This window comes from Tamandua tetradactyla, chromosome 6 (assembly GCF_023851605.1).
Source record: "Tamandua tetradactyla isolate mTamTet1 chromosome 6, mTamTet1.pri, whole genome shotgun sequence".
Taxonomy (NCBI): Eukaryota; Metazoa; Chordata; class Mammalia; order Pilosa; family Myrmecophagidae; genus Tamandua; species Tamandua tetradactyla.
The window spans coordinates 166,909,385-166,929,284 of record NC_135332.1 but is presented as its reverse complement, the minus strand read 5'-3'; the positions used below and the strand labels follow the sequence as shown (position 1 = coordinate 166,929,284).

At 38.1% G+C, this 19,900-nt stretch overlaps 1 long non-coding RNA gene across 1 annotated transcript in view; it reads left to right on the top strand.

The window, feature by feature from the left end:
* The window catches only part of LOC143686489 (uncharacterized), a 174,911-nt gene extending 161,589 nt beyond the window's left edge, over positions 1-13,322 (top strand). The window contains exon 3 of the long non-coding RNA XR_013177191.1: positions 13,244-13,322. This is a non-coding gene — a long non-coding RNA (uncharacterized LOC143686489). The remainder of the gene's footprint in view (positions 1-13,243) is intronic.
* Positions 13,323-19,900: the final 6,578 nt, after the last annotated feature.

Genomic DNA, 19,900 nt, shown 5'->3' with positions numbered 1-19,900 from the left:
TTGACCCACCTACAAAAGCCAACTTGTTGCTTTTGTGCAGCTGGTATATGAACTGTTATAAACAGAAACATTTCCAAGAGTTTTATTTTTTTTCCTCATGATATCTCATTTCCAAAATCTACATTTCCTGGAGTTCTTTCATTCCCCCAGTTCTTGTGTTCCACAGGGGCCATTGTATTACTGCAGCCTTCACCACCATCTATGGCCCTATTTCTGGGTAGGTCTAAAGAGGAAGGCTTATGGGAGAAATATATATAGGCAGGAAAGGGTATACAGGTTCCATTACTTGTTACATGGGGAAGAAGACAGATAGTGAAGTGGAATTAAACTTGTGAGATAATTTGAAGGATATCTCCCTGGGTGGAAGCTCACTGAGATGTGTTGCTATGTTTTGAACACGAGGAAGAGTTGAATTATGGTTGGTATTTTGCCCCATATTCCTCTATAGAATCCCTGTAGATTCTTCTACAGAGAGCTCAGAGACCTGGACTCATCAGGGACTGGTTTCCACCTTGTCACTTGAAACCAAATAGGCAAGCTACCAGAAGAAGCAGCTCCAGAAAGGGCTAAGTAAAACTAGATGGACTTGTTGAAATTGAATTTATAATTCAAGGAGACAGACAGAAAAAATCCAAGACACAAAGTCTGAGGCCCAGTGACAGACAGGATGCGAACAGAGGTATGAGCTTGACAGTTGTAGTGATCCTTTTTCCCAACCCTAAAACAGAGCTTGGGGGAATTTGGGGAGTCCTTAAAGAGCATCCTATAAGTGGACATCATTTAAAGTTTGGAGTAAGTAGTAGCATACTATTTTTACATGAATAATATAATCCAAGAAAATGTAAATATTTTCACAATAATTGAAATTTTATTTCAATAGAGACATCTCCTTTCGGCGGCATTAACGCCCAGAGATCAATAACAAAGCAGAGACCACTATGTGACACTGGCCTTTGCCTTCCTACCTCCACCTCTCTGCTAATAGAAATGTGTCTTTCATGGCAAGTTCTAGGAAAGAGGGAGACTTTTGTTTGACTATCTGCCATTTTGGTTGACTGGTAAGAAGGGCAAATTTGATTTCTGAGATTTGTATGAAGATTGCTTTAGGTTTGTTTTCGGATGACAGAACTGCTAGAAGAGGATTTTGAGGCATGTTATGGAAAGGGTGGATGTATATTTGTGTGTATGTGTGTGTTTCTCACCACACTGTAAATCGAAATGTAAATTGCTAGACTTTAGTTTATTTTTGCTGTAATGGAAACATAGACCTATAAACTTTTATAGTATCACCTAATCAGTTAGCAGAAACTATCATCTTAGATAAGGGTGGGAAAATTACAGACCTCAGGCCAAATCTGACATGCCAGTTGGTTTTATAAATAAAGTTTTATTGGAACACAGCCATGGCATTCATTAATTTATCACCTATGACTGCTTTTACTCTACAGTGGCAGAGTTGAGCCGTTGCAATGGAGAACATAAGGCCCACAAAGCCTAAAATGGTTACAGTCTGGCACTTCACAAAAAATATTTCATGGCCCCTGATTTTAGATGAACTGACCAGTGGCCAGCCAGGTAACATCAAAGTTAGACGTCTTAATCCCTTCCTTTATTTTCCTTCTGGAATATCACACTTGGGTCCCCTAATCCACTAGCCACATCTCAGTGTTCTTTGCTGGTCTCTCCCTATCATCTCTGACCTCTTATCTGATTTCCTAGATTATTTTAGTCTCACAACTTTAAATATTTTTATATGCACTGACAACCTCCAAATTTAGTCTCCAGCTTAAACCTCTCTTTTGAATTCCAAACTTAAATTCCTAACTTACTTCTTGATATCTCCATTTAGAAACTCAATATGTTGGAAACTCTAGGTTTTCTTTCTCTAAACATAACCCCATATTCCTACTTTTCTTGTTCTCTATAGGTAACAACTTCATGTATTCAGTTTAGAAATTTCCTCGTACAATTTCTGGACAAAGGTGGATTCTTTTGCCTAATGTGCTCAAATGACCAATTCCTGAGACACGGGGGTTTCAAACAGAGAAAAAGTTTATTACTAGGCACGAAGCAGGATGTCAGATGACCTATTGGCACCCAAATCTGTCTCCCTGAACTACAGTAATTCAGGTAGTTTTATAGTATCAAACGATGGGCAAGTTTTAGGATAATGAGCACAGTGGTTCTAGATGATGTAATTAGAGGTGATCTAAATATTGAGCATGTGCAGATTGATTACATGCTTAGTCACAGAACTTATGTTAGAAAGTGGTGGATTTAATATGATGATGGGCATGGCATGGTTTTAGTATTAAAATGAGGTTAGGGTGACATGTAGATTAAAGTCTAAACTACTGTGCATGTCAGAGGACCCATCTTGCTTAGATCCGGTCTTGGTTATCAAGATAACTTTGGACTTGGGGTGGGTTAGTTCTGGGCTGATCCAAGACCCTTCATTAATAAACATTAGGAGCTGCCTTTAGTGATCACAGGACTCTAAAGTCAAAAAACTCGATAAATGGGTGGAAGTAAAGTTTAGTCACAAGGTTTTTGCAATCACAAGGACTCAAGATAAAGGCTTTACAGTCGTTATCAGAGATCAAGACAGCTGGATTACAGTTCAGAGATTTCATGTATTTCCCTCTGTCTGCTCTAATATACTAGAAAGTATAAAGGAACATCTGCATAATGATTCAGTAATTATAATCATCCCTTAAATCCTAACTTCTCTGTTACAATATACCATGTGATTCTTCAGCAAACACTATTGGCTGTACTTTCAGTTCTTCATAATGTGACCACTCTTGCCCTCCGCAGCCAGCCCGCTGACCCAAGTTACTTATACTGCTCATTGGGATGCTACCACATACTCCTGACTTTTTTGCTTCTACAGTTACCTACCTCCAGTCTCTTTCCAATATAGCAGCCAGAGTGAGCCTTTAAAAATAAAAGAAAATTGACATTCTGCTGAAAACCTTCAAAGACTTCATCATCTCACTGATAGTAAAAGCCAGCGTCTTTTCCGTGGTCCACAAAGCTGTGCGTTATCTGCCCCCTCTGCCTCTCTTGCCATCATCTCCCATTGCTCCACTCTGCTTTGGCCACGCTCCCAGTACACCCTTCCCCAGGCCTCATCTCTTGGTATCCCTTCTTGGAACTTATGCCACTCTTTATGGTATACACCTCTTCATTCAGCTCTTTGCTTAAAAATCACCTCATTAGTAGTGCTTCCCCTAACAATCTTATCTTACATGGTAAGCCCTCTCTGCAGCATTCACCTTTTCTCATCTGCACAGCCCTTACACGGTCTTGACGCATTAAACTTACCATCTGTTAATTTAATTGTTGCCTGAGGACTCTCCTCTCCTCACTGGATTGCCTTGGCAAGTGTCACCCAGATTTATCATCTGTCTAGGACTTGAATTCAGTATTTACTTCTCCCCACCCAGGACCTATTGCATTGCATTCTTTGCATTAAGGAAATGAGCATAATTATGTTTGCATCTTCTGTCCCTTCACTTTGTAATCATGTTGAACAACATCTTGATAACATCTAATCCCAGTTCCTTACAGGTTTTATGCTTTTAGAATGGAATGTCCATAACTATTCCAGCATCATGGCTCCATTCAGCCCCAGGCATCAAGCACAGGAGGCCACTGTAGATATAGATATCAGGCACTTTATTAAAACCTGGAGCTGGAAAACATCTTTTCAACCCCCTATAACTAGTTGAAAGGCTGCTTTTGCAGGAATGAGGTCTCTTCTCTAATCAATTCCCGGACTTGGTTTGAATATGACAACCATTGTGGGATTCTAGTGAGTGAGTAAGCCCCTTGAGCCTGGGAGCCAACTTGAGTGGGAACCCTAGAGGAGGAAAGCTATTCATTCAGAGCTGTCAGCACATCTTTCTCTGTGAATTAATTCTCCCAGCCTATCAGGCTTTTTTTTTTTCCTTTGGTATAATAGGAGACTTTCCGTAAGAATGGGGCCCATTCAGAGCAGTCACCACAAACATAGATTTCCTTGTTAATACACATTTGAGCCAAAGTATACTTTTTAGTAAATAGAACTGAGAAGAAATGGAATGGTTGAATCAAATGACATTTGTTATCTGGGATTTTTGAATATATTTTTATTAACCTAGCCAAGCAAAATCAGTTTTTCTCTCCTGGCAGTGAACATGGGTGGCATGTTTGACATGGAAACCAGAATATATGAGTTTATCATGGAAATGAGAGTGTGTCTTGAGTGGGGACCAGGAAAGAATGGACTGACGTTAAGCCTTGCCCTTCCCCCAGTGAAAAGCCTCCCCAGAGCCTCTGAAAGAACAGGAACGGGACACTCGGTACAGAGATCCAGCCAGCTTCACCCTTTGACCTTGGCTGCCAAGCCAAGCATGGATTTTGTAAAGAGTCAGGCTGACTCCATCACTCATCCATCACCAGCCCTGAAGGCGATGTCTGCACAACAGCAAAACAACTGAGCGATTCAGCCTGCATCCACCCCAGGGATTTCCCAAGCTGTTGTTGCTTCCAGTGGTTTCAAGGCATGTTACACAATTTCACCCACTGACTTCTACAGATAAAGATAAACAGATTTTTTTAAAGAACTGAAAAAAAATGATGCTGTTTCAGAACTTCAAAAGGAGTCAGGGTCATCCATCTATACAATGCCTAAACAGTAGAACTTGGAAAAATTCATTATCAGCTAGTTATTTGGCCTTCAACATACCAAGCAGCCCTTTTAATGAGTTTTTTTCATTACAAAGTGAACAATGTCCACTTTTCATGTTTTCTTGAGGAAAAATGTGTTGTAATAAATAAAAAGTGAAGTTGGATGATTATTATAAAGAAGAGATATGCAGGAATATCTTACTAGAGCAAATAAAAGGCTTGCCTGCCTGCCCACCTCCCAGCTCTCTCTCTCCCTCCTTTCCTTCCCTTCCCTTGCTCAGAGTGAAAGTGAAGTGTCTGTGGTTTTTTAAGCCAGGAAAATATTTAGGTTGGTAAGAAAACTTTTGTAATACCATTAGGGAACTTTACATTTTTCACTAATAAAAAGGTAAAGTAAACCTCACTTATTCAATCTTTAATTCATCGTCCTTATTGGATGTGCCTCCAGTTCACACTTGTTTTCTGATAATGTCAAGGTCTTTGCTTTGGTGCATTTTCTCTGCTGCTCTGCACTGTGCCCTTGGGACATCAGACATCATCTGTGAGCCTCAAATTGCTTTGATTTCTTTTACCTATAACATGTATTTCCTACTTTACAGAAGTTGTGAGGATTAAATGAAAATAGCTTGAGAAACTGGAGTTAAATAGAAGCCCAGTGGTGAAGTGGAATTCTGGAGTTGTAATTCATACATTTGCTCCTAGTTACTCTCATATGAGCTGTGCAATTGTAAATAAAATTTCTCAACTGCATGTGCTTTGATACCTTTATCTGTACACTCAGGGTAATAGTATTGCATTATTTATTTATTTATTTAGCATGGGCAGGCACTGGGAAACGAACCCGGGTCTTCCAGTATGGCAGGTGAGAATTCTGCCACTGAGCTGTTGTTGCATTGCCCAGTATTGCATTCTTGATAAACTCATGGTGAAAAAGAAATAAGCTGAAACATGAAAAACACTTAGCATAGTCTCTGGCACAAAAAATAAGTTCTCAATGAAAGTTAACTATTATTTTTATGCCCCGAGATAATTATGAAAAGGCTGAAAAGCTTAAATAACATAAATGTTTCTTATTTGTGTTACATAATCCAAATAGTAAATTTCTTTACTACCAATTTTCTCATTATAATGAATTTTGAATAATGGCATCCACATGAAAAAGGGTATTTGTTTTACTTGGTTTTAAATAAAATTCATAAACAATTTGTGATAGAGGCAATAAAAGTTAACGTATCTGAAAAAAATGTTGGTATGCATCTAGTCTCTGAAGCCGGTGTCCCTCTCTCCTCTCTGAACATTCTCTCCTGAGGTGACTCCATTCATTGAAAGACTTTATATATTAACATAAGTATCAAAATCAGTCTCCAACCTGGACCTTTCTTCAGAACTATACACTTCATATATTCAGTTGTATATTTGTCATTTCATCTTGGGTGGAAAGCAAGCACATGAAATTTACCACTGAAACCAAGTTCTTGATTTCCCTTGGAAACCCATCTCATTCAACAGCATCGTAGACACATGAACTCAAGACAGAAATCTGGAAGTCATCCTCAGTCCTTCTGTCTTATACCTCTATAGTTTGTTCCATTATGTAGTCCTTTTATTCTGCCTTTATAATCTTTCTTGAACCTGTCCCATTACTTTCATCTCTTTGTGCCCACGTAGTCCAAGCTCCCTTGTTGTCTTGCCCAGACCCCTGCAGTAAGCTTCTGAGTGAGTCCCCTTGCCTCTGCTTTTGATCCTTTTTAATCTGCATTTCCATGTTCCATATAGTTGGCAGAGTGTTCTTTCACTGAAGTAGATTGAACCACATCACTTCCAAGTTCCAAATTGTTTGATACCCAAATCATAGAATACAATCTACAGTCCTTACCTTGGCTCGCGAGGCAGGGCTGGCTCTAGCTCAGTGGATTCCAACCACATGAACCACTTACTAGTTTTCCAACAAGTTGAGGCCAAATTTCTTCTTGCCTTTGAGCCTTTCCCAAAGCTTTTGCCTCTGACTCTTCCCCTGACTCTTCATATAGTCTGCATTCTCCTCATCTTTTAGGTTGGCACTTAAATTACAGTGACACAGCAGCTTTTCAGACTATCTTATCGAAATATGTATTCATCCCAGTGTTCCTCTTTGTTTTGGAACACTAATATAAATATAGCACCTAAGTGATTTGAATTATCTAGCTTTATCTTTGTTTATTTGGTATTGTCTTCTCACTAGACTGTAAGCCCTGTGCGGGAAGGGCATGGTGCCCATTTATTGTAGAAACTCACTCAGTAAGTAGCTGAAAAAATGACAGTTTTAAAATTTAACCGTTGGTTGTGGACTAATAGGAGATGTGGATTTTAAATTTTTGGCTTTCTTTTAGTGTCTAGATGTGGTCAAACTCTATAAATTCTTAGGTTATTTTTTCCTTTAAAATTAGGAATTAGAATTGATGCTTTCTAAAGTCAAATTAGCTGTTCATATCTCTCATTATTTTCTTTAAGGAAGTGGGGAAAGTGCTGATAATAAACATGCTAGTTTGAATCTTCAAGTATTTATTCTCAGTAAAATTATCAATCTGGAATGAGTTGGTGAAAAAAAAGTATCTTTTCATGGATATCAAAAAAAATAATTGCATGATCTAATGATCCAGTAATCCGGTAAATTTTATGATCATCATTATATCCATCTCTCTTCCCTGTCTTTAAAGTACACTCACACACATCTCTGTGCTTCTGTCTCCTTGAAAAGAATTTTCATCTTTAATAATTTTCAGGTGTCTGACTATAGTTTTGCCTTTCATCCAGATGTTTTGAAACATACAGGCTCATCTGTTGTTGCTGGTTCATCATGCTCTTTCTTTTGTCCTTTTGAAGTTGTCTTCAATAGGTATATCTTTTATATCCTCTTTTCATTGCTCCACCTTGAAGCTTATCCAGTTCCTATTCTCTTTCTGAATTTTCCCAAAGTTCTAATTTAATGGAAAGTTGCCGGGGAGGGAAATACTAGATTTTCTGACTCTTTTATTCAGATCTGCTACTAAGAGACTATTTGAATGATTCTAACTTAATTACATATGTTCTCCGAAATTTAAGAGACTATCTATCTAGAGACACTGCAATCCACTCTCTAGAAAGGACTGTTCATAGGGAAGGCAGTGGCTCTCTTAGGAGGCTAGACTGTCCATCTCTGTGAAATGTTTTTCCTTTGTTTTAGTGAGCTTGCCTCTTAGGAGCTCCGAAAGCAGCACCCATCATATACTTGACTCATGGGAGCAGAGATCTCCCTTCTCCTTTACAAAGCTTTGTAGGAAAAGAGCGTCCACTAATGTCTAGATACAGCTAACAAATCTGAAATTAATGAAACACAGGAGGGACAAAACTATATAGTCTCCTTTCCCATGCTGTGTTGTTGACTTGTAACTATTCTGCATTTTCATAGTGTATATAATCTTTACATTCGTATTCAAGTGTCATTCAGGCATACTGTTTCTGTTTAAAATCCTTGTTAGGATTTTCTTTTTAAATTTCTGCTCCTCTATGCATTCTGGTACTGGCTAAATTTAGTTTTAATGAGTCTGGTATATTTAAAAATATTTTTGAAATGTAATTTTCTATGATAAAATTTGCATAGTATTGTACTAATGCAGTTTTATAATTAAATTGACATTTACTGGCCATATTCTGTGCCAGGCACCAGATCTATTAAGGTCTAATAAGGAACTTAAGTTTTAGTGGGAGAAATATTGAATAAGAAGGAACACACATTTTTGGTCTGTGTGGCTGTAACAGGATCAGAAATTTCAGTTCAGTGCACAGTGTATTGAGTATTGAATGCAGAGCATATCGAGTGCACAGAGTGTTGATTTCAAATGAATAATTCTTCAGAAAAGAATAGGGAAGCTTGACGTGAAGTACAGAAGAATATTGGCAGGGAATTCTAATTCTAATTAGATTAATGACAAGAGCTGACATGTACCAGGTTAAGTTTATAATATAGTAACTTATTTAATTTTCATAGCAACACAAGGAAATGGGTCCTTTTATCTTCCATGATTTACAGATGAGAAAACTGAGCAACAGAGAGTCAGTTATTTACCCAAGGTTACGTGGCTTGTGCGGCTGGGGTTTAACTTAGGCAGGATGGCTCCAGAGGCTGAGAGCTCCAGAGTGATGAAAGACTGGCTCCCAGGCTAATGGTGGGCTGCCCTTGCTTGCATGTACTCAGTCTCTGTTCCCTCAGGGCTGGCTCTGTTCTACTGGGTGGCTGCATCAACCCACAAGCAGAAAATACACACCAGGTGATTTTATATTAAAATCAGAACTTCAAGATTCTGTTGAAAAGTTGGAAGCCCCGTTCCTGCTGGAAAACTGTCAGCTGGTGCAGGGGAGGGGCTCCGCCCGAACTGTTTACTACCGTCCTCCACTTCTCCCCATTCACACTCAATCTATTCCACTGCCTTCTAGCACCTGCTTGGTATAAATTCAGGCCAACCATTTACTCTCCCCAGGACTTAATTAATATATTAACAGAGGGTAATGGTACTTGGTAGGAAATGTGGGATAATAAATGGGATATTATTTATGATCAATACTTTATAGGTATTCCATACCCAGTGCATTAGTTAGGGTTCTCTAGGGAAGCAGAACCAATAGGAGAGATCTGTAAGTATTGTGAGATTTTATAAAGGTGTCTCACGCAACTGTGGAGGGATGCATGAGACCAAATTCCATTGGCCAGGCTGCACGCTGGCAACTCCAATGGACGTTTTCTGTGAATTCCCCAGGAGAAGCTGGCTGGTGGAAGTAGAGTTGAAAATTCTCCCTTCTGACTGCTAAAGTCATTACTTCTCCTTTTAAAACCTTCAACTGATGGGATTAAACATCTTTTCATAGCTGAAGACACTCTCCTTAGTTGATTGTAGATGAAACCAGCCTCAGATGTGATAATTTAAGTCCATGAAATGTCCTCGCAGCACCAGTTAGACAAGTACTTGCTTGACCAGACAACTGGCCACCATTACCTGGCCAAGCTGACACATGAACCTAACCATCACACCTAGGTTTTTATATATTTTTTGTTAACTTCTAATATACAATATCTCTCCCATGATTTATTATAATTTCCCGCGTCCAAGTATGTACCATTTCCCAAGTCAATCTTTTAACATTGAGATGCATTCAGGTTTACTCTGTGCTGCTTTGGTTCATGCTGGTTTCATAATCAACAAGGTTCAGGTTGTAGATGTGAAGGGAATAGGAAATTTAGGACGCTATGTGACAAGGTAAAGGAAGAGAAGAGAGAAGAGTTAAATTATGAATGTTTTCTAGTTAACAATAAAGGCCTGCAAGAGATATTGCAAGCTATAGTTTCTGAAAGTCCATTTTGGTGATTTCTTTTAAAAAGCCCAGTTTATATACAGTTTTTCTTTAATTAAGATATCGGGGGGGCAAATATGGCTCAGTGGCAGAGTTCTCGCCTGCCATGCCGGAGACCCGGGTTTGATTCCCGGTGCCTGCCCATGCCAAAAAAAAAAAAAAAAAAAAAAAAAAGATGTCCTCTATGATCCAAATCCTCGGATAGCCACAGTCAAGTCCCCTTGCTGGAGAACAATGATGTCTTAATCTTTGTCTCCATTGACAGAGTCAGGAATGAATGGCAGCAGTTACATAGCTCTTGCAGGCACTCAACCCCTGTTCTGGAATACTTTGATAATTGTCTCTGTTTCCCACATGTCATCCTGCTCAGACACATGGGAAACAGGTAGCTTCCTATCTGCAGAGAGATAGGGAGGAAGCTGCTAAGACTAATCTGGCTTCTGACAGTGAGTGGAGGGGCACTTGCTTTGAGAGTAGGTGAAAGGATAAAGAGATCTTCACCTTATGAACTGTAAGCAAGGGAAAGTAGAGGAGAACTTCTATCTCAGGAGGGGTAGTAGATTTCATTAATTAGTTGTAAGTATGTCACAAGTTTCTGGAACTTTGGAGAATCAAAATCCTATGTAGCATATAGAAATTAGGGCTGAAAACTCACCAGCTCTCTGAGGTCCCTTTGGAATGTAGGAGAAAAAATAATTGAAAAAACACTGTAAATTTTCACTGTGAATACCATTGGAGTTCTGCAGATATGGCTTTAAAAGTCATATCCAGTATTTAATAGCTGCATGATCTTGGGCAAGTTACTTAATCTCTTCATGCAGCCCTTAAAAATTAGGGAGAATATTGTACCCTTTGAAGGTTGATGTGAATATTAGAGATAGTGTTTGTAAAAATGTCAAGTACAGTAACTAGTCTAGTTCTGTTACAGAGAAAGTGCTGGAAAATTACAGCTGAAAATGCAGATTTCTTGACAGAGTGGGTTTGGGAATGAGGGTGTAGGGGTCAGGGAGAGGGGGAAGAAATGAACAAAAATGAAAGTAGTTTTGAATAATATCAGAGGGACTATAAGTTAGTGGTGCTATCTCAGCAAGCCCAGATATTTAAGAACTTTCATTTTTTTTTTTACCTATGATTGGCGACAACTCCTGAAGGATGCCTTAGGAGGTGGTCCTACCATCGAAAATAGGTGATATATAAAACATGTGCTTGCTCTAATGTCTTTTTGAACCGGTGAGTCTTTAGTTTCCTAGAGACTTACGACCCTGAAGACACTGAGATAATTTCATAGGTTCACTTGTCAGCTCTCTCTTCTATGGGGATGCTTTTGTCAGGATTTGGTATTTTGTTTCCTTTGCCCAGTTTTCATGGACACAGTAGACATTTGTCATTTGTTATTGCTTTTGGACATACAAACCCAAATTCTTATACTTTGTGGGCAGGTTACCATTCTGAAATGTGTTGATAGAAGGCAGTGGCCCAGACCCTGAGGGGCCCTCTCAGCCTCTCCCTGGCAGCCAGGGCATGGGCCTATCATCTTGACTTGTCCAGTAGGACCTGTCCACCTGGGGTTTGGATCTGGAGGATTTGACACAGATCCAATAGACAGTTAGGCTATATCTTTGGTGGTCGGAGGCAGCAGAAAGTTTAAGTGCCATCCTGTAGAGGTGGTGCTGGTGTATTTGTGTTATTCCTGCCTTCCTCTGTTCCTACCCATTTTAAAGCACTTGTTTCCTATAAACACCTTTCTGTTAATTTTGAAAGGCCTTCTTTATCCTCCAATCAGTCCTATAGTTTGCTAGTCAAGGGTAGTTGCATTTTCTTGCAAACAAGAGTCCTGACTGTTAAAAGGTTTCCTCCACAGCTTAGATAACCAGCCAAACAAATGTGATGGACTTATGCCTGCACCCTTTTAGCACGATGTAGGTTTATCTTGTTGCAGTTTTAAATCTCTGTAAACTCTGAACAGTGAGTGTCCTCAACAGGTTGAGTTTGCACAAATGTTGCACCTTCGGTCGCCATCTGTTTCAGCTCCTAGGATGTGCTTTCAACAAAGCATTGTCCCCTATTTTGTGGTTTGTATTCATTGATAATGAATCCCTCTTTTTTTGCAAAATTTTACAATTTCAAAGCACATACGTGATTTTCATTTCTTTAAACCTTAGAAACACCTTGGTAGTTAAGCAGGCGTGATGTTATTGACCCCACGCTACGAGGAGGGAAATGGCAGCCCAGAATAGTCTAACCACGTTGTTCAAGCCCCTGGGGACTTGGTGATATGGTTAGGATTAGCATCTAGAGTGTCTCACTCCGCAACCATGCCTCTTTCCAGGACACCGCAGCCATCTCCCCTTCTTTAGATGACGATGTTGCTAGCACTCCCCCACTTAGTCTTATCACCATTAACACCTTAACCTTCCTCATTCTTGTTCATTTTCCTTCACACCTGATTACAGAGTTTTGGGGAAATCAAAATAATTCCCCTTTAGGAAATAAATATTTGAAATGCTGCCGCATAGACAGATTATGATGGCAGAAAGTTACTGACTACTAAAGTGGAAAATCCTAATCCTAATAAAATGTGTAACGCTCATCTTAATTCTATAGAAACTTACTGCCCTGGTGAGACTGAGCACATCTCCAAAATATTCCATCTTTAAAATTGTCAAAATAGCTATTCACTGGAATGTAAATATCAGACAAGCTAGATATTGGGTAAAATTTATTTTTCCTAACCTTGACCAGTTAGTTCGTCCAAAAATGTTCACAAATGTGCATTAATGTACTATTTAAGGATATTTCTAGTTGAGTACATATCATATAATGTACGCCATCTTACCTTCCAGTCTTCCATCTAGCACATTTTGGGCTTCCATTGTGGATTAATAAGCAATATGTCAATTATTGAAGGTACATCATTATCTTTGTACAATATCTAAGTGTATTGGGTATTAACTGTTCTAATCACTGTAGTTCATTATTTCACTTAATCTTCTCAACAGTTCTATGAGCTAGATAGTATCTCCATTTTAGGATGAGGGAACTCAGTCTCAGTGAAGTTAAACAACATTCTCAAACTCACACAACTATTAGGTGATAAAAATTGAAACACATTAATAATACAGTGTTTGCCTTTAAGAAACTCATAGTTTTATATGGGGAAAGCTATAAGCCATGCTTCAATTCTCTTTTTTTTTTTATTTAACAGATTTTTACTCAAGTTGTGTCATCTAATACAGCTAATTCTTCAAGAACTCATGGAAATAACCTTAAAAAAAAGGCTGGAGATATTTACTATGGAGCTCCATCTTATAAGGTTAATTAATACTGAGAAATTGTTAGCAATATTAATTCTCTTGTTGGCTTCTGAAGCTGGAAACACTCTCTTTCCCCAGCATGCACACAAGTTGCAGATTCCGTGAGTGCCTTTCAGTGAGTTTGGGAATAATGATGACGTGAAGAGCCTTCCCATTTTCTCTATAGCTCACCTTTTTCAGCAAACTATTAGCATATATTGAGGATTATTAAGGGCCGGGCAATATGCTTTACTAAATAAGACTTATTTTGACATGATTGACATATTTGGGATTTGTTCTTTTTCCAACCCTTCTAAAATATTTTCTTGCTACTCCTGGAAGCTGACTCCCTCAGCTTTGTGTGGTACCATATGTTCAATTCATTTCTTATCATTGAGAGCTCCACTTTGATTTCCTAGGGAAAAGATCGTTTTGATGTTCTGTTAGTTTCCATATGTTTTATTCATACTCATTGTGCATGCTTTTCTTTTTCTCCTTCCAATTCTATTTAAGACAAAAAGTGCCCCCTGCCACCCCCTTTGCAAGCATTGCTCCAGTAGCAGCGAACCTCCGAACTCCTCAGTGGTGGACCTGCATTTCTTGGCATGGTTTTCTTGGTTTCCATCTGATTGTGACACTTCTGTACTTCAGATCCTTCAATTCAGCTTCCCAGTGCCCATTAGGATAAGCTCCAAACTTCTTCATTAAATGATAGTGAGAAGTTCTTCATAATTGTTCTTCCTAACCCCTTTTACTTCTTGGCCCTTATATCTCATCACTCATCCTTATGCATGAAGCTCGGTTTTCATTCTGAATTTCTTTCAGTTCTTCAAAGGCAAGAGATATCGCTGTCCTTTGAGACGTTTTCCCTGTATTTTAGTCCCTTTTGTGAGATTTTTAATGTCTATTCACATACATGTCTCAACCTCCAACCCCAGATTGGGTTAGATATTCCTGCAAGGTGCTTTTGTACTTCTCTGTCATAGCCCGTATCATCTAGTTAATAGTTAACTATTATCTCCCTACCTTATGAGAGTGTATAGCATATAAGAATAGAACTTCTCTATCTCTGTACAACATACATTTTGTCTTCAGGTCCTACCCCAGAACTTGGCACATAATAGAAGCTCAAAAAGTATGTATTGACTGACTGGACTAATGGGTAAATTACAAAGCATGATAAAATCATTTGGTGGGTGCCGATATTCCTCCATAGCACCACCATGATTACACCATTCACGCTATATGTGTGGTCCCTTGCCATGCTTACCCAGTCTCCTGCATAATGGGGATTTAGCAAGTCTCTGGTTAGGGTCTTACTGACAAAGGGAAATGGGTCCATGCTTTAAAGATGCGTTGGTTAGCTTTCTTTAAGTTCTTGTTGAAGGAGATGATAATGCAGAAACTTTGAAGTTATGGGTGTTTCCTCAGTTGTCGCCACATACTAGGAAATCCCATAACAGATGTCAGAAGAATCCTTATTTCAAAGGGTTCTTATAATACCTCGAGATGCAAGAGATTTCTCCTTTTGCCTGGCACATTTATAAAATAAAACAGTGCCAGAAGCTAAAAAGGGAAACTGACAAGTCCAATTTACAGCTCTTGTCTTTGTATATTGAAAAATTATTCAAATGGCATAAGTGAGGAAACAGTAATCACTGGAAAAGTTTGATAAGGTCAAATCCAAGTTGAATTGTTTTGTACCCAGTTTTAGCTATGCCCTCCCATTATCAGAGGGACAATTACCTTGTAGTATGAACAATACATTTATATATAAGGAATGAACTTTTACTTCAATGTGAAGAAAAGCTCATATGATGTAAGAATATCCATTAAAAAAAACTATCCCTGCACACCTGATAAAATATGAACCAGCATATGATTGATATGATTATGACTAAAATTGAATAAGCCTAGCAGATATTTCCCTTGGTCCTCCATTTTATGGCTGATGTCAAAGTTGCTATGGGGAAACTTGTCCTGGCCACTTATCTAGTGATCATAGGAACCACACATTGAAATTAGTCCTCTGGCTCTCAGGTGAGTACATTATATGTCACGCTGCCTCCCTAATCTCAGCCGTGTTTACCTTGAATATAAGTCTTGGTAATATGTTCTTCTCCAAATTTAATGAAAATATAGTCATTCCAGATTTTTACAGTGATAAATGTTTCCTCATTTCAATATTAAATTTCGTTCTTGGTTCTCATTAGATGAGTGTCTCGAAACTTATTTTTTTTTTTTGTTAATTTGAGTAACTTTGTTATGCAATTAAAAATGGAACCTTAGTTCTAACAATTGATTCAGTCTTTTTAAGAGAGCTGCTCTGTAGGTTCATGGTAGTTTGCAGAGGAAATACTGACCATTTGCCAACAATAACTGACAGTGATAGACAGTAAAATTGCTTCTGGTGACAAGTCCTTTCAAAGTGTACCTAAAATGGAAATAATTTTATATTGGTTTTATGCCCCTCTCATATAATGGACTGTGTTTTAAGTATTTTAATGTGAAATGTTCTTATTTAGAATTGGTTTTTCCTAAACTGGCTTTTCTATTTTTGTCTCCAAAGAAGCAGGGAGAAGTTAGAATGTACAGAGTGTTATTCAGTTTGGAAACCTAAGAACTTGGCAAGTATTTCCTTTAGCACCAGTGATAATTTCATTGACTTATTTAAACTTACTTTGTCACCTGAGTTTTTCTTTTTTAAAACCTTATTTATTCTTTATATACAATTGGTTTCAAAGCCAATTTTTTTTTTAATAAAAATTTTCTGGGTAGTCCCAGCTAACCATGCCCCAACATACATTGTCTTTCCTTTTCTTTTTGTACATGCCCCCAGCTTCTAATTATTTTCCTTTTTCTTTTCCTTTCTCTTTCTCATTCTCTTCTTCCCTTTCTTTTTTGTCCTTCCTGTTTTCCTGTCTGTCATCTATAATCCAAGCAATTAAATAAAAAGAAAATGGTAAATCAGAGCTTTTTCTTAGACATTTATTTTAACAATTTGGACCTTCAAGTTAACTTTTGGAATGAACTGAAATTTTTAAATGATTTTTTTAGATGACACACAAAGATATTTTTAATGGTTGTCAGTTTTATTTTGTGTGTCTGATGAAATGATTGAATTCCATTCTGTGAGAAGAGAATAAGTGATGTTGACACAGTAGAGAAATATAATCTGGCAAAAAAAGTAAAAGGAAAAAAAAAGAAAACCAAAGGGTCTGTCTGCTGGAAGTTCTGATTTTTTTTAATTTTCCAGTTTGGTTTCTTTTTATTAGGATTCATGCTTTTCACACAGGATTTAGCAGAAATAGAATTCAAAGACCTTTTCTTTTTGTGATGCTTCCTCTTGGTTTGTCATTGGACTCAAGTTGCCGAAGTACTTACAATAATTTAGAGGTTGTTTTGTTTTGTTTTGTTTTGGCATGTCTATGTCTGTAAATTTGGTTATGCTGAACTCTGTCAACCTCAAATCTTCTATGACTAAAATATGAAAAGTATAGTCATCAATTCATATTTTAGTAATAGAACTACAGAAGTATAATTTATAGTTTATGACTGACTTAGTATGGAGAGCTACTTTTGAAAGTTGTGATGATATTTAAATAGATATTTGAGTGTTGAAGAAAGGTCATATATACTGAGTTTAATATTCAAACATTATTGTAAGATAGGTATAATTGGTATTACACACTTTAATCACGTGTACCCAAACATAATAGTATCCTTGATTCCTTAAGGGCAAAGGAAAGTCTAAATTTAAAGGTGAAGACTAAAAATACTGATCCTGAGACATGCATGTCTGATATCTGGTGATTATAATGAATAAGTCATTTAGATGTGTATTTATACACAGTATTCCTTTGAAGCACACACTTAATGCCTGTTAATAATGGCACTTGTGGCTATTATAATTCCCTGTCCATTCTAATTCTGAATTCAAAGGGAAGGCTATGACAACAGTCCACCCCTCTCCATCTCTCATGGGGTAACTGAACGTGGAGAGGAAATGGAGTCTTTCTTGCCCTGGCACCAGAAGGAATTTAAATTCCTTTATTTAGTGTTTTTTATATCTTTTTGTTTGTTTTTTTAACACACTCATTGAAAGAGACCTGAGCTATCAATGAGCTTATGTCCCTCTCAGTCCGTTTTCCATTTGGAACTCAAGCCTGACTTAAAGAGTTCTCTAGGGCATGGTTGCAACATATGTTAAACCCACCGTTACAATGGACTTCCAGTCTAATTTGTTGTCAGATAACACAATTATTTTACTATTTCAACAGCTAACTTTCTACAACTGAGTGATATTTTAAAAGGAGAAACCTGATTATAAACTTGTCCTGCTTAAAATCTCTAATATTTACAACTATACTTAAAATTAAAAGAAAATCCTCACCCTGTTCCATAAGATACTAAATGATCTCCCCAACATCATTTGATACCGATTCCTTCCTGAATCACTCAGTTCCAGCCAGTTCTTCAGAGACCCTAGTCTCCTTCTTTGCCCCATGAACTTTGCATGGACTTGTTTTTCTTGAACATGCCCCGTATCCTCATTCCTGCCTGTTCTTTACATGGATGTCTTTTCTTCCTTTAAGAACTTAGCTTAAATGTCATTCTGATTGTTCTAAGGAGCTTCCATCAAACTCTTAGTCTGCCCTAGTATTTATTATAAATCTAAATTATGACTTGCTTATTTACCTTTTCGTCTGTGTCCAAGACTAGGTTAAAAAATATTCCTTTCCCTCATGGGTTTTATGCTTAGAACATATTCACTCATTAGTGAGAATGACTGACTGAATGAATGAGCAGTTTCAGTACAGGAGTTAGTAGTATAGGGTATACAGAACAGCAAGAAGGAGCTAGAGAGTCTTCCCAACGACGTTCTCACCCTACACATGAGGCATTTGAGAGAAGATATCTTAGGAGATGGAAATCCTACTTAGAGCAGAATAGACCCACTTCTTGAAGGGATGGCTGTAACAGCTTAGGTAGCCCCAAGGGCGTATAACTAGAACATAGGTGCCAATTTGATTTGATTTTCACTGGTCACATCTGGGGTCATTTACGTACAAAAATAATGGCTAATGAACTATCAAGTGTTGAAAAAATAAGAATCTCTGAATTCAAATGGATAATGCATAGGTAAAGAAATAGTGAAATAGATCGGGGAGAAGGGAGCTCTGACTTGCAGAGAAGTGCCGAGTGTTGTCTGGTAAATGAGGAAGGAGAACCAGAGTTGGAAATCATCATTTTGCAATCATCACAGTAAAAATTGTTTCAGGAAAGATGCATTAGTGGATGATAAACCTGGGCATAAATTTTGATAAGAACAGCGTATTTGCATCATCTTCTAGTGCTTCTCCACTGATTGCTTCTTAAGTACATAGGAAAAGTATAGTAACTGTGCAGTGATGTGTGGTCTTACACTCCCATCAGTATTGTATCAGAGTTAAAGTTGTTTCACGTCTGTGCCGATATGTCAATTTCTAATTTATAGCCATTCTAATGAGTGTGAGATGGTATCTTATAATCTTAGTTTACACTCTCATAATGAATAATGATTGTGAATATATCTTGACGCCAATATGTCCAGAAGTGGAAGCCTTCAGAACCTTAGAATCTGTAAATACGTATAGTTGAATCTTAGTCGCTAAATACTTTCCTGGAAATGTGCGCAGTATCCCCTACCCCCAAATAACTTAATGTCTCTTTATCCTTTCATTGTGTGCAAGGAACATTCATTTTTGAAATTCAGATCCTTCCTTCTCCTTCTACCCGTGAAGAACATTTAAATTACTTTCAAATGCCTACGTGTAATGACAGAAGGGGGCAAATGCTGTGCAGGAAAAGTCTGGGGAATCAGAAGAGACTTCTCTGAAATAGTGATACTTGGGCTTTAAGCTGAAGACCGGATAGCAGTTAACTGGTCAGTGAAGAACAGTGGGAGAACATTCCAGCTAGAGAGACAGCATGTAAAAAGACCCCAGTATGGAAGGGGTGTGCTGAGACACCCCTAGGTCCCTGTGCTGTCTTCTCCTTCACCACAAGGAACAACGTGTTCAGGCACAGGTGTGTTCCTGGTGGTTCGGGCTGGAGAACATTGACAGCATAAATAGTTGAGTGACTGTGAACACACTACCCACCCCAAACCACAGTGGTTGCAAGTTAAGAATTTTATGTTAGTAAGCACGTTTCAACAGTGGAGCCAAAGGGAGTAAGCCTCAGAAAATTACTCTGTAAAGAATCCAAATTCTCCTTTGTAGCATGAGGGAAATAGAAATATAAGAGGTAATCATTACTTTATAGGGTTTATAATGAAATAGGGAGAGAAGGGAATTAACTTATACTGGATGTCTATAATGTCCTAGAAACTGTGGATAGAGTTACAATATTTTTTTCTCTTTTCAAAATTTGTCAGCCTAGTAGGGGGCCGAGACACATATGAAAAAGCGCTAAGGGAGTATTCAGATATTGAGGAGTTTATAAACAGGAGTGATGCAATTCCTGCTGGATTCACTGCTAAATGTTCTAAAGAGGAGCCAAAAAGCAGGGGCATATCAAATGATGAG